This window comes from Hibiscus syriacus, unplaced genomic scaffold (assembly GCF_006381635.1).
Source record: "Hibiscus syriacus cultivar Baekdansim isolate YM2019G1 unplaced genomic scaffold, ASM638163v2 tig00002237_pilon, whole genome shotgun sequence".
NCBI classification, from domain to species: Eukaryota; Viridiplantae; Streptophyta; class Magnoliopsida; order Malvales; family Malvaceae; genus Hibiscus; species Hibiscus syriacus.
In genome coordinates, this window is record NW_024061918.1 from 7426290 (window position 1) to 7439063 (window position 12774).

A 12774-nucleotide genomic window follows, 5' to 3' on the forward strand; every position below is an offset into this window, starting at 1 on the left:
ATGAGGCTCACAGTAGTCCATATGCTATGCACCCCGGTGGAGATAAGATGTACCGGAATTTGAGAGAGAGATATCATTGGGTCGGTATGAAGAAGGACATCTCAGATTTTGTGGCTAGGTGTTTGACTTGTCAGCAAGTTAAAGCAGAACATCAACATCCATCAGGTTTGTTACAGCCTATCAAGATTCCTGATTGAAAATGGGAGCGTATTACTATGGATTTTGTTACTGGCTTACCAATGACTCATTCGAAAAAGGATTCAGTTTGGGTGATTGTTGACAGACTTACAAAGTCAGCTCACTTCATTCCTGTGTGAGTAAATTATACTTTGGACAAGCTGGCAAGATTGTATATTTCAGAGATTGTCAGATTGTATGGTGTTCCATTGTCTATTATTTCTGATCGAGATCCGAGATTTACTTCAAGATTTTGGAAGGCGCTACATGCGGCTTTGGGAATAAGATTGGATTATAGTACATCCTTTCACCCACAAACTGATGGTCAATCTGAGAGAGTGATTCAGATTCTGGAGGATATGTTGCGGGGCTGCGTAATTGATTTTCATGGTAGCTGGGAGAACTTTTTTCCATTGGCTGAATTTGCTTACAATAACAGTTATCAGACCAGCATTCGTATGGCACCCTACGAAGCACTCTATGGGCGTAAATGTCGCACTCCGATATGTTGGATTGAGTTGCGTGACCGGGAGACTTTGGGACCTGAGTTAGTACACGAGACGGAGGACACAGTTAGATTGATTCGTGACCGTCTGAAAGAAGCAATTGATAGACAGAAGTCTTATGTAGATCAAAGGAGGAAAGATATTCAGTTTGAAGTTGGAGATCAGGTCTTTTTAAAAGTATCACCCTGGAAGAAAATATTGAGATTCAGGCGTAAGGGTAAATTGAGTCCAAGATTTATTGGACCATTTCGTATTTTGAAGAAGATAGGACCTGTCGCATATCAGCTTGAGTTGCCTCCCCAGCTCAGTCGTATTAATGATGTCTTTCATATATCAATGTTGAGGTGATATCGTCCAGATCTAGGTCACATCATTCAGGTTGAAAAGGTAGAGTTGAGACCTAATTTGTCATATGAGGAGGAGCCCATTCAGATCTTAGAAAGAGATGAGCGAGTTCTTCGGAATAGGCGTATTCCAATGGTCAAAGTTCAATGGAGTAACCAAGGCCCCTCAGAAGCTACTTGCGAGACATTGGAGTCAATGGAGACTCAGTTTCCTCAACTTTTCTAATAAGGTAAATTTCGAAGACGAAATTTCTTGTAGAGGGGGAGAATTGTAACAACCCTGAAAAAAATGAAAAAAATATTATTATAATTGTGTAACTTGGAAAAATTTGGGGATTAAATTAAAAGTTTTCAAAACTTGTAGGCCATTTTAGAAGTGAAGGAAATTCAGGGACCAAGCCCTGAATTTACCCAGGAAGTGTCGGTAGACTTGTCTATTAAACGTGTTTTCTGATTTCAATCAGAAAACACAAATGCTTAATTTACTAAGTTTTCCTCCTCCTACACCCCTACTTTCAAGTTCGATTTCGAAGTCGTACGACCTCCGATCGTCAAATTGAAACCACCATCGTGTTCATCTTCGACTCGTGAACAAATCCCAGTAAACCAATTATAGCGAAACGCTGTCAAACGCCGTAAATTTCGAGTCAAAGTCTCAACGTTTTTTTAGCACCACCGCCGAGAAAATCATAAATTCATCTCCGATCGTTGATCCGTTTTTGACACCTCCCGCACCATTGTGTTCCTTGCATCGTTCCGAGTACATCGGTGTTCACCGTTTCTCCATCGTCGCCGGCGAGTTGAGGGGTGAAGCGGTCAAAGTTTCGGATTTGTTGAAATCGAGCTCTCCACCGTTCAAAATTTTGAATCGATCTTTGTAAGTATCTCAAGATTGCTTAAAATAATTCTTGGAAACCGGGGAGCTTCAAAACAGTGGTTGACCGGTTTGGGTGTTAGTTTTGTAAATATTTTTAGAAGGTTGCTAGATTTGTAATTAATTTTAAAAGGATGCTATTTTCGTAATTATTTTGAAAAAAGTGACATTCTGGGAATTATTTTGAAAAAGGTGACATTCTGGGAACTTTCGAATGTGGACTATTGAACCCCTTTGACCATAACTTTGACCGGCTTTAAATGACCATTAAACGACCTTTGATTTTGTTCGAGTATACCTATTCTGACATTTTTCGACGTGTCGAATCTGTTTCCGAAGTCCGTTTCGCCAAATTCGAACCCGAAGGCCTCCAAATCATCAGTCAAACCCGTTGACTTTGATTTTGACCAAGAATTTGAATTTTCGAAAAGTCATACTTTATGTTTTTCGACGTCCTGATTCCGATTCCACAATCCGTTTGGTCAAATTCAGACTCAAAATCCTCCAAATTGATAGTCAAACCCGGAAAATGCTTATATACTTAAGAATTTTAGCTTTGATCAATTAAGTAAGACTTGGGGTTGATAAATTATTATTGTTTGAAGGTACAAGAGACTCTCTGGATCGTTTGACAGCTCGACCCAGCTCTTCTAGATCAATTAAACCACGTGTGCCAGTATTCACCCGTAAGACACGTAAATTTTATGATTTTAGAGATTAATTATGTTACCCATTAGTAATATAGTGTTATTATAAATTAGGTTCGAAAACTGTAGCAGAGCGTGGTGAGACCAGCAATCAGTAGATCTACTACTTGAACCTATTATCGAGGTGTGTTCCCTATTTATTACTGAACTATTTTTTTAATATGTGGTACACTGAATTCTTTGGTTACTGTTTTATTGATGCACCGATTTAATGTGATGATTTATGGATTATGACTGCTATCTGATTTTTGTTTTGAAATGGTATATGATTACCATGTTTATGGATTTATGGAATTTATGTCACGGTGCAATTAAATTTTTGGAATACGAATTTATAAAGTACAGCTCTAATCAAGTTGGAAAATTTTACGGACCTAATGTGACTCTTAGGTAGGCTCTGCGGCCCTGAGATCATTCTCGGGTAGGCCCATAGGGCCCTAAGATGTATTCTTAGGTAGGCCCCACGGCCCCGAAATCTATCTTGGGTAGGCTCTCATGCCCTAAGATGTTCCCTTAGGGTAACTCTTTTATGGGATTTACTGCAGTATAATTTTTATGAGATTTACTGGACTATGATTTGTTTAGTGTACCTATCATGATTTTATAGTAATGTTGGGACACACTGAGCCTAGCTCACTTTTCGAAAATGTTTTCCCCTTTCAGATATTGTTGGTTAGATTCACCTGATTGAGCACTTGGAGGATCAACATATCTCTTGAAGTATATCTGATTGTAATGTTTTTATCTTTCAAGTTGACTTTATTTTGGTGACATGGACCTTATTTTAAAATATTGGATTTTATAATGATTACTCCTTTGCTATTTATATTTAGTTTATCGTAAATTTGGATTTTTAATACATGTTTAAATTAATTTGTTTTTTTTTCATTATATTTATGAGTTGTATTTTTATAGTATAAATTATTATAATTTCATAAAAATCATTTATAATGTGATTTTACCATGATTGAATAATGGTTTCGGAACAATATCTTTAAGAATCATGAATGTGATTCACTAGACTTAGTCGAAACGCATAGACTGGGTCTAGAGGGTTACACTATCTCCTAGGACAATTCATCCATCTTGACTCGGCTTACATAGCTAATGAATTAGGATTATATAATGATGGTATATCAAATGAAAAACAGCTTTTAGGTTCTCGGTACAAAAGAAGGGATAGTACGAGTGTCTTAGATCTTCATGATCGTTTTCTTCATCTACTGATTTCTTGGTGGTTTCGACCATCCGAAGGTCGTTACTATACTCTTCATGCTTTAGATCTTTGGTGGTTACATTGTTTCCAACACAGTATTAAAATAAATATTCTTGAGATTATTTTTGCTGAAATCGTTGAAACCGTAAACTTAGTGCCAAATAAGAAACTTTGTTCCTCTCTAGTGTATGGTTGCATTATAAGTAATATATTTTCTAAAGTCGGGCTTAGAGTAGGTCTAGATGCCATCTTTCCTATCAAGAAACAAATTAATCTTCTTTCCTTAACGAGAGCGGGATGGAAAAAGAATAAGGACACCGATGAATGGGTTTGATCTTTTGAAAATACTCCGGGAGCTAGCTCTTCTCAAGCTCCTCCAACAGATGACGACGATCCCGAGCTTGAACAATTAATGCGAGATATCGATGAAGCCAAAGATGATCCTGAGCAGCCCGAGGATCAAGAACAACAAACTAATCAAATGCCTCCATATTTTCAATCTTTTATGGAGACATTCGATTTCCGATATGCTACCATAGATTCGCGCTTTTCTTCTATAGAGTCCCATTTATCCACAATGGGAACTCAACAATTGGAAATTCTTCGGGAGATGCGTGCAAACAATGAAGCAACCAATGCTCGTATTAATGAACTCACTCATGAAATGGCCGCTATGCGAGCTCGTTTTCCTCCTCCCGATCCTCCTACGGATGCTTGATTCTGTGTTTTGCTTTAGTACTTTGAACTTAAAGCTTATTGTTTAAACATTTTGAATGTTTTTGGATTGTTTTCTTTTTGTTGGATATTTGAACTTATTTGATGGATTATAGATGTTTGAACTTATATATTTGGTGTGGTTAAATTTCTTCATTATTGCATCATTTACATCATGTTAGATATATGACCAATTTTGCCATGTCACATTGTTTATGAATATTGATTATGAAACTAATGGCTAACGTTTCTCTTGATTGTGATCTTAGCAGCTTAAACTATATATATAATCAACTGGCTAAATGATTTCAAAACCTTGTTTAAATTCTTTTACAAATCTTTTTGATTTAACAAAAAGGGGGAGAAATGTTATTAAATTTAAAGGGGAGTTTTTGAAGAGGAGTAGTGTTAAAGTAAGGGGGAGTAGTATTTTTCAAAATCAAAATTCATTTTGAAATTAGAAAATCTTAAAATGATTTGTTATATCAAAAAGGGGGAGATTGTTGAAAACATTTTGATGTTTCGATATAACAAATTAAATTAAAAGAATTTTAATTTTGAAAAAGATTTTTTCTAAGCATATTCGATATTTTAAATCGAATATCAAAATATTACTCAAAGTATTTCAAAGTTCATTTTAAATCCTTACTCAAGTGTAAAATTAAGTTGTAATCTTAAAATAATTTCAAAACGATTTTACAAAATATTTCGAACCATTTCAAAGCCAAAAATTCCAGATTGCTCAGAGGGAACCGATTCCCCCTGAATGGTTTGGCTTCGAGAATTCCAGTATGCTCGGAGGGAACCGATTCCCCACAGGGGGTACCGATTCCCCCCACTGTTCAACGGACGAAATATTTGAATTTTACACCTAGGGAACCGATTCCCCATTAGGGGTACCGATTCCCCCCACGCTCCAAGCAGAAATATTAATTGTTTTCACACTTAAACGGCTCCAAAAACTTCATTAATGATCCCCAACGTTCATAAGTGATTCAGGGTGTGTTTAAGCAAGCTTAGAAGCCATTGATCAATAAGAAGAAACATCAAGCAACTAGAATCAAGAGAGAATCAAAGAGAAAGCATCAAACCTCAAGTTTGAGCATTTGAAGCCTATTTTTCATTCAATATTCATTTTGCTTTCAAGAACACTTATTGTGCTCAATTGTATTCATTCTTGAGTGTTCTTTTCTTTGTTCTAGAATTGTGCAAACAATCTACCTTGTGAGGATTTCCTTGTAAGTTTGCAAATTTGTATTGTTCTCTTTGGGAGATAGTGTTCTCAAGAATTTGGGGTATAATTCTTGAGGGTTTGTAAGGTTACTCTTTGTCCTCAAAAGAAAGACAAATTAGTGAATTTGTGGAAAATCCTTAGTGTGGATAGTTAAGGTAGTGGACGTAGACTTTGGTTGAGAAAGTCGAACCACTCTAAATCGATGTGCAAATTTCTTTCAATTTTCTGCAAAAGCTTCCATCAAAATTTTAATTGCCAATTCACCCCCCTCTTGGCCATATTCGTCAATCGATTAACTCAACAGACTTAAAAATAGATAATTTTTCCATTTTTAAACAATTTTGTAATCAATCAACAAATGACATCTGTCAAAAAATTAAATATAGTAATATACATATAATGTATTAGTAATTAATGCAAAATTTAACATAACCTAAAATTAGAATTTTCTTGACATGATGATAAAAATATTCTCCAACATTTGTCTAAATGTTCACTTTATACATATTCTGTTTTTTAGAGCAGGTTATGTTTTAATTTTTGGTAACAAATTTTGTTGGAATGAAATCATTAATTAATTAATAGTTAACGCATATTGCTACCGTGAGACATCACATTATTTTTTGATGACATAACACATATTATATTATTATTTTTAATGATGTGGTATATTACGTTATTATTTTGGGTGACATGACACATCTCACATAGTCAATTTTAATTATGTGACACATGTCACATCAATAATTTGGGTGACGTTAATTAAACACATATAAAAATATTACATTATCAATATGAATTGACTGTTAGTCAATTAACAATTTTTATCTAATAAAATCTATTTTAACTAAAAAATAAAAAGTTAAAAGGTAAATGTTCCCAAAAATAAAGAGTTTACGGCTATCATCATAAACTAAATACATAATTTGGACATTTTCCTATAACATTGAAACCAGTCACTTCAGATCATATAAATATCATACATGGAAAATATTAAAAATCTAACCAAAAACCTCGAACAAAAACAGATAAGAACAAATCTGATTACACCAGTAAAACGAACCACAAAAGAGAATTAAGATATTGAAAAACTATCGAGAACTGCAAATTAGAATCAAGCATTGTGAGTATATCCACGAACATAAAATCGCACTTCCAAACTTAATATGAAGGCCCATAGCATGGATGATTAACAAGATTTCAAATACGTGTCATTTTAATTAACCCTGATAAAACATAAATAAAAGAAAGACCAAACTACAGAGGAAAAAACGATAAAATGTACCACAAAAATAAAGATAAACGTATTATAAAGACAGAGATAAACTTATTATAAATCCAGAATTGTTTTTATTATAAAAATAAAAAAAAGAGAAAGAGAGCATGTGATCGATAACCAGCATCAAAATGGTATTACAAGGGTCTAAGATGCTTTTTTTCCTAATAAAATTCAAAATTTGCGTACAAAATAATTCATAAAAAACCGGAGGAGATAAAGAGCGTATTCATTTTTTGTTAAAGTATATAAATGATGTTAGTCAAGCCAAAGCCTCGGGAACCGGAATGGAAAAAAAAAGAAGTATATAAAGATGTTTCGATTATAGGATGTTATTTTTTGAATTATCCAATTATTAAAATTTATAAAATGGTCTCTCAACTATGATGCTATTGAGCAAGTCGATCACGTTAACTCATGCTCGTTAAAAAATTTTGATGCTCGACTCAACTCATTACTCATTAAGCTCAATAAACTTTTGTTTGACTCATGTTCATTAGAAAAAATTATTGCTCAACTTGACTCGACTTATTGCTCATTATGCTCACTCATATTTTTACTTTAGTTTTATTTATATATAAAATCTAATAAATTAATAATTTAATATGTTTTTTGTTGTTTATTATAAAATTAATAATTTAATATGTTTTTTTTGTTTTTTATTATAAAATTAATAAATTAGTAGTAATTATTAATTAATAATATAGAATATTTCTTATTATCTATTAAAAAATTAGGAATTATTAATTACCTTTTAATGAAATATTTTTTTAAGATAATTACTAAAAAGTATACCTTACAAAAATGACCCAAACCAAGACCCGAAATAGTCCCGAGCACGATGATCCAAATTTGACCAGAAATCCAAAAAACCAAATCGAACCTAATCCGATCCGAATTTTATCCAAACCAAAAGTAATCGAACTGAACCGAAACTAATCCAAATTTTAGCCAAACCGAAAGTAACTCGAACAAAAAGTAACAAAACCGAAAATAACCTGAACCAAAACTAACCCAAATTTAATTTTTCCAAACTCGATATGAACCAAACATTGACCCGATTTTAACCCGATAATTGAGTTAAAATGTATAAAAAATACTAAAATAACTTCAATTTTTTTAAATCAAATTATGAATTATTAATGAGTTAATTGCATCATATGTCCCATTTCTATTATCCTAATTTCAAATTTGTCCCTAAATTTTTAAACATTTCAATTTCATCCTTAAAATATGACTATTATTCTAAATTAATCCTCAAACTTTTGAACATTTCATTTTCATCCCTAGGTTATGATTTTCATCCTAAATTGGTCCTCAAACTTTTTGAATATTTCAATTTTATTCTAAATTATTCGAATATTCTAATCATGTCTCTTGTTAATAAAATCACTAGGCAAGTTATATTATTATATGTTTGAAAAAAATTAGGTTAAACTATGGTTGAAATGGATTACATATTTGGATGAATTTGGGGATAAAATTGAAAGATCTAAAAATTTATGGATCAATTTAGAATGAGACTCATAGTTTTGGGATGAAATTGAATATTTAAAAGTTTAAGGACTAATATGAAATGATAGTCATAGTTTGGGGACATATGACGCAATTCATTATTAATTTAATATTTTACTTTGGAACCCCTAAAATAACTCTCTAAAACTATTATATTAATTTACAAATTATTTTAATTCTTTTGTATATGAAAAAATATAGTTATTTAAAGTTAATATAAAAATAACTTATTTTTATACTATACAAAAAACTTATTTTTATACTATACAAATAACTTATTTTTAAAATATAAAGATATCTATTTTTATTTATAATTTATAATTAAAATATTATCGACGATATATTAATATAATATCATTTATAAATATATTTAGAATAATATTTTTTTCAAACATGAATAGTATATTATTATTACTTTTTAACTTTAATAAAAATATTATATTTATAATTAAAAGTTAAATATCTAATTTAAAATTTTAATAGATAATAAAATTTATAATTAAAAAAATTTTATTTTTTTAATCGAATAGATCGTACTATAAACTTTTCAATCCGGATCAATAAAAAACATCACAAACTCTAACATATCTTATAGATCGAGTTTGAACTAAATTATAATCCATAAATGATAATTGAATTTAAATGAAATTGAACACAAATAATAAGAATTAAAAAACATATATTCTTAAAAAAATATATCAATAATTCTATATATACTTTATTTGACTTATACCTAACTCAATTTTAATTGACTTGAAGATCCAATGTTGACTCAAACAAAAAATAATTGGTCGAATATTGATCCAACCCAAAATCAATCGATCCGATATTGACCAGACCCGATACCGAATGACTTACTATAGACCTGAATACAATCAAAAACCAAAATGAACCTATCCGACCCGAACCTGACCAGACTTACTATAGACCCGAATAAAATCGAAACCCGAAACAACCCGTTCTGACCCGAACCTGACCAGGATAAAACCAAAACCCGAAATGACCTAACCCGACCCGACCTGAATTAAATCTAAACATAAATGATCCAAACCCGATCCGAATGACCCATTTGCCACTTATAAAAAAAATTAATGAATTGCTCACAAACTTATCGAGTCGAGTTAGACCATGCTTGAATAAACTTGTTAAGGTCTCGATTGCTACTCAACTCATTAAGAACTCCTACCTCGATTTTAAGACAATGTTTTGTTGAGTCCTTTGACTATTAAAAGTTACAAAATGGTTACCAAACTATACATGTGTTCCAAACTCGTCATTTTCTGTTAAAAATGACGACCGTCTGAGCTGACGTTAATCTACTGGTGTTATAAAATCATATTTTAATGATGTTTACTGGCACCACTGTTTCTTTTAAGAATTGGCTCGAAGATATAATGTAAATGAATAGTTGATCCACAAAATATAGCTCAAACGGTTCTGAGATTGGATTTATAATATCCTAGTTGATAGATTAACCTCCAACTTAGACGAACGTCAATTTTTTAACGAAAAAATGACAATTTTGAAATATATGAATAGTTAGATGACTATTTTGTAACTTTTAATAGTTAGGGACTCAACAAAGCAACACCTCTATAGTTAAGGGATCATTTGTGCACTTTATACTGTTTTAACTTTCTTTATATATGTGTTTAGAAATTGAAACTGATTTTTTTTTGGTTTTGTTGGCAGCATTGAATTGGGCACAAATTAATCAAACTACATAGACATCAAGTAATCCACCCATGCCAAACAATGAATTAGTAGGAGTGAGAGTTCGATCGAGTTAAATTAAAAAAAAATCGAATTATTTGAATTGACGAGTCTTATTTTATAGCTCAAAATTTATTTGATTTTTTAAATCAAATTGAGTTTATAAAATTAAAGTTGATTTGAGTCGAGTTGTTCAAGTTTTTTTTAATTTTAACTGTAAATATTTATAATATTATAATATAATTTAGTTTCAATTTAAATGGTTTTCTATAATATATGTAATATATATATTTTTTCATATGTGATATATATATATATGTATCATATAGAGTCAAGGACTCAACTCAAACTTGAAAACTAATCCATTAATTACTAAAAAAAAAATCAGTTATATTTTATAGCTTGATTTAAATTTTTTTCTAGTTGAGTTGAGTTTAGCTCACTCCTCTCCAAAAGAACAAAATACGGGTATAATCAAATATTACCGGATTGCACATCCCATAAACTGAGGATCATTTGCTGCATGCTTGTTGGAACTTGTTTTCTAATTTCAGCATTACATGATGATGATGCATCAAATTTTCAAGAATTCTTGAAGAAAACCTTGGAAAGAATGAATATGATTTCCATGACAATGCCATATAAAATACCCATATTTGTACTCGCACCAGAGCCTGAATAAAGTTTGATCACTACCATATGGTTAAATCCATCTAAGACAATTCTACCAATCGAACTGGATCTTAGATGTAAAAAACAAAGATGAACACAAAAACAAAACAATCTTTAAGCTCAGTATACAAGCTCAGAACAAAGAAAACATAATACAAGTTTGTTCTTCTATCTCCACCTTTGTATTTTTCTTTGCACATTTGTATATGTACAGTACATGATAAATTACCTTCAGTTGCTTAGTTTCCATCGTTTGTTTCCGAGATTCCGATATCGAGATGAGAGATGACGGTTTCGAAAGCGCTGACTAAAGCCTTCACCTTACTTGCCTTAGTCTCTGCAAGCTTGCTTGCAGTCTGTTCAATGATATTGTTGTACAAAATTCCTGAACCTTTCTTCTCATTTGCATCTCTGTGTCTCAAAGAAATTTGTTCAGATTCGATTTGAGTGTCGTTATCAATTCCAGTACCGGCTTGTTTTCCTCCGGAGTTGTTTTTGCTAGTGCCGGTTTTCTTATCATCAACCACTTTTGGCCTGAAAATAAGTTTCATTGGAGCAGAGTCCTCACCTCTACCATTTTGATTATCAGCATTCATGTTGTCAACAATTATTTTTTTCCTGAACTCTAGGGTACTTGTCGAAAGCTCCGTGGTTCCACTGTTTCGGTTATCACCATTTCGATTGTCAACTATTACTCTTTGCCTGAACTTGAGCCTCCTCGGAGTAAACTCCTTGGCATTACCGTTTCGGTTATCTCCATTCCGATTGTCAACGATCAATCTTTGCCTGAACTTGAGTCTCTTTGGCGTAAACTCCTCGACTCTATTGTCTTGGTTATCACCATTTAGATCGTCAACGATTACTCTTTCCCTGAACTTGAGTTTCTTTGGCGTGAACTCCTCGACTCTACTGTTCCGATTATCACCTTTTCGATTTTCATCGATCACCTTTTGCCTCAACTTGAGTCTCTTTGGCGTGAACTCCTCGACTTTGCTGTTTTGGTTATCACCATTTATGTTGCCAGGATTTACTCTTTGCCTGAACTTGAGTCTCCTTGGAGTACAGTCCTCGACTTTGCCTTTCCAGTTATCATCGTTTGATCTGTTGTCAACAGGCTCTCTTTTCTTGAATGCAAGTCTCCTTGCAGTGCGATCCTCAACCGGAACTTCCCTCACCTTTGCTCTCTGGAAATGCAACTTTTTGCCTGGAAAATGCTTATTATTCGAGGTGATGATAAATGCCCTTTTAGGTTTAGCGTTGTACATCAGTTTCGAGCTACCTTTTTTCCTTTCTGCAAGTGTTTTATCATTTTCGGTTGAGGTATCATTATGGAAAGATTCGAGGGATGCCGATAATGGTAAGGAAGTTAAAGATGGCTGAGTGATTTTCAATCCATTTGGAGTTGTTCTCGAGCTTTTCCTAACCAGAGACGAGGATAAAGACGGAGGGAATCCGCTGGCTTGAATCCCCTTTGGCCTGTATATCATCTTTTTCTTCTCGTATGAACGAGGCATTCGGCTTATTGGAATTTTGTTGTGACTGTGTTTCATGCTCTTGTCCTTGGATGATGAATATGGCCTCATGGACACGACATTATTTTGATCAGATTCTGCTGGCTTGTTCACAGGATTTGACTCAATCGGGTATGGAGTCGTCTCGGCAACATTTGCGGACTTGGCTTGCTCCGAATTGAATTTCTTAACATTCTCTAGATCCAGAAGATGAGAATTTCCCTTTAGATCACTCGACCTTTCAGCAATCGTACCGTGCAGCTTCTCGAGCTTAATTTTCTTTTCATTCTCCTGCTTCTTCAAATGATAAACTAC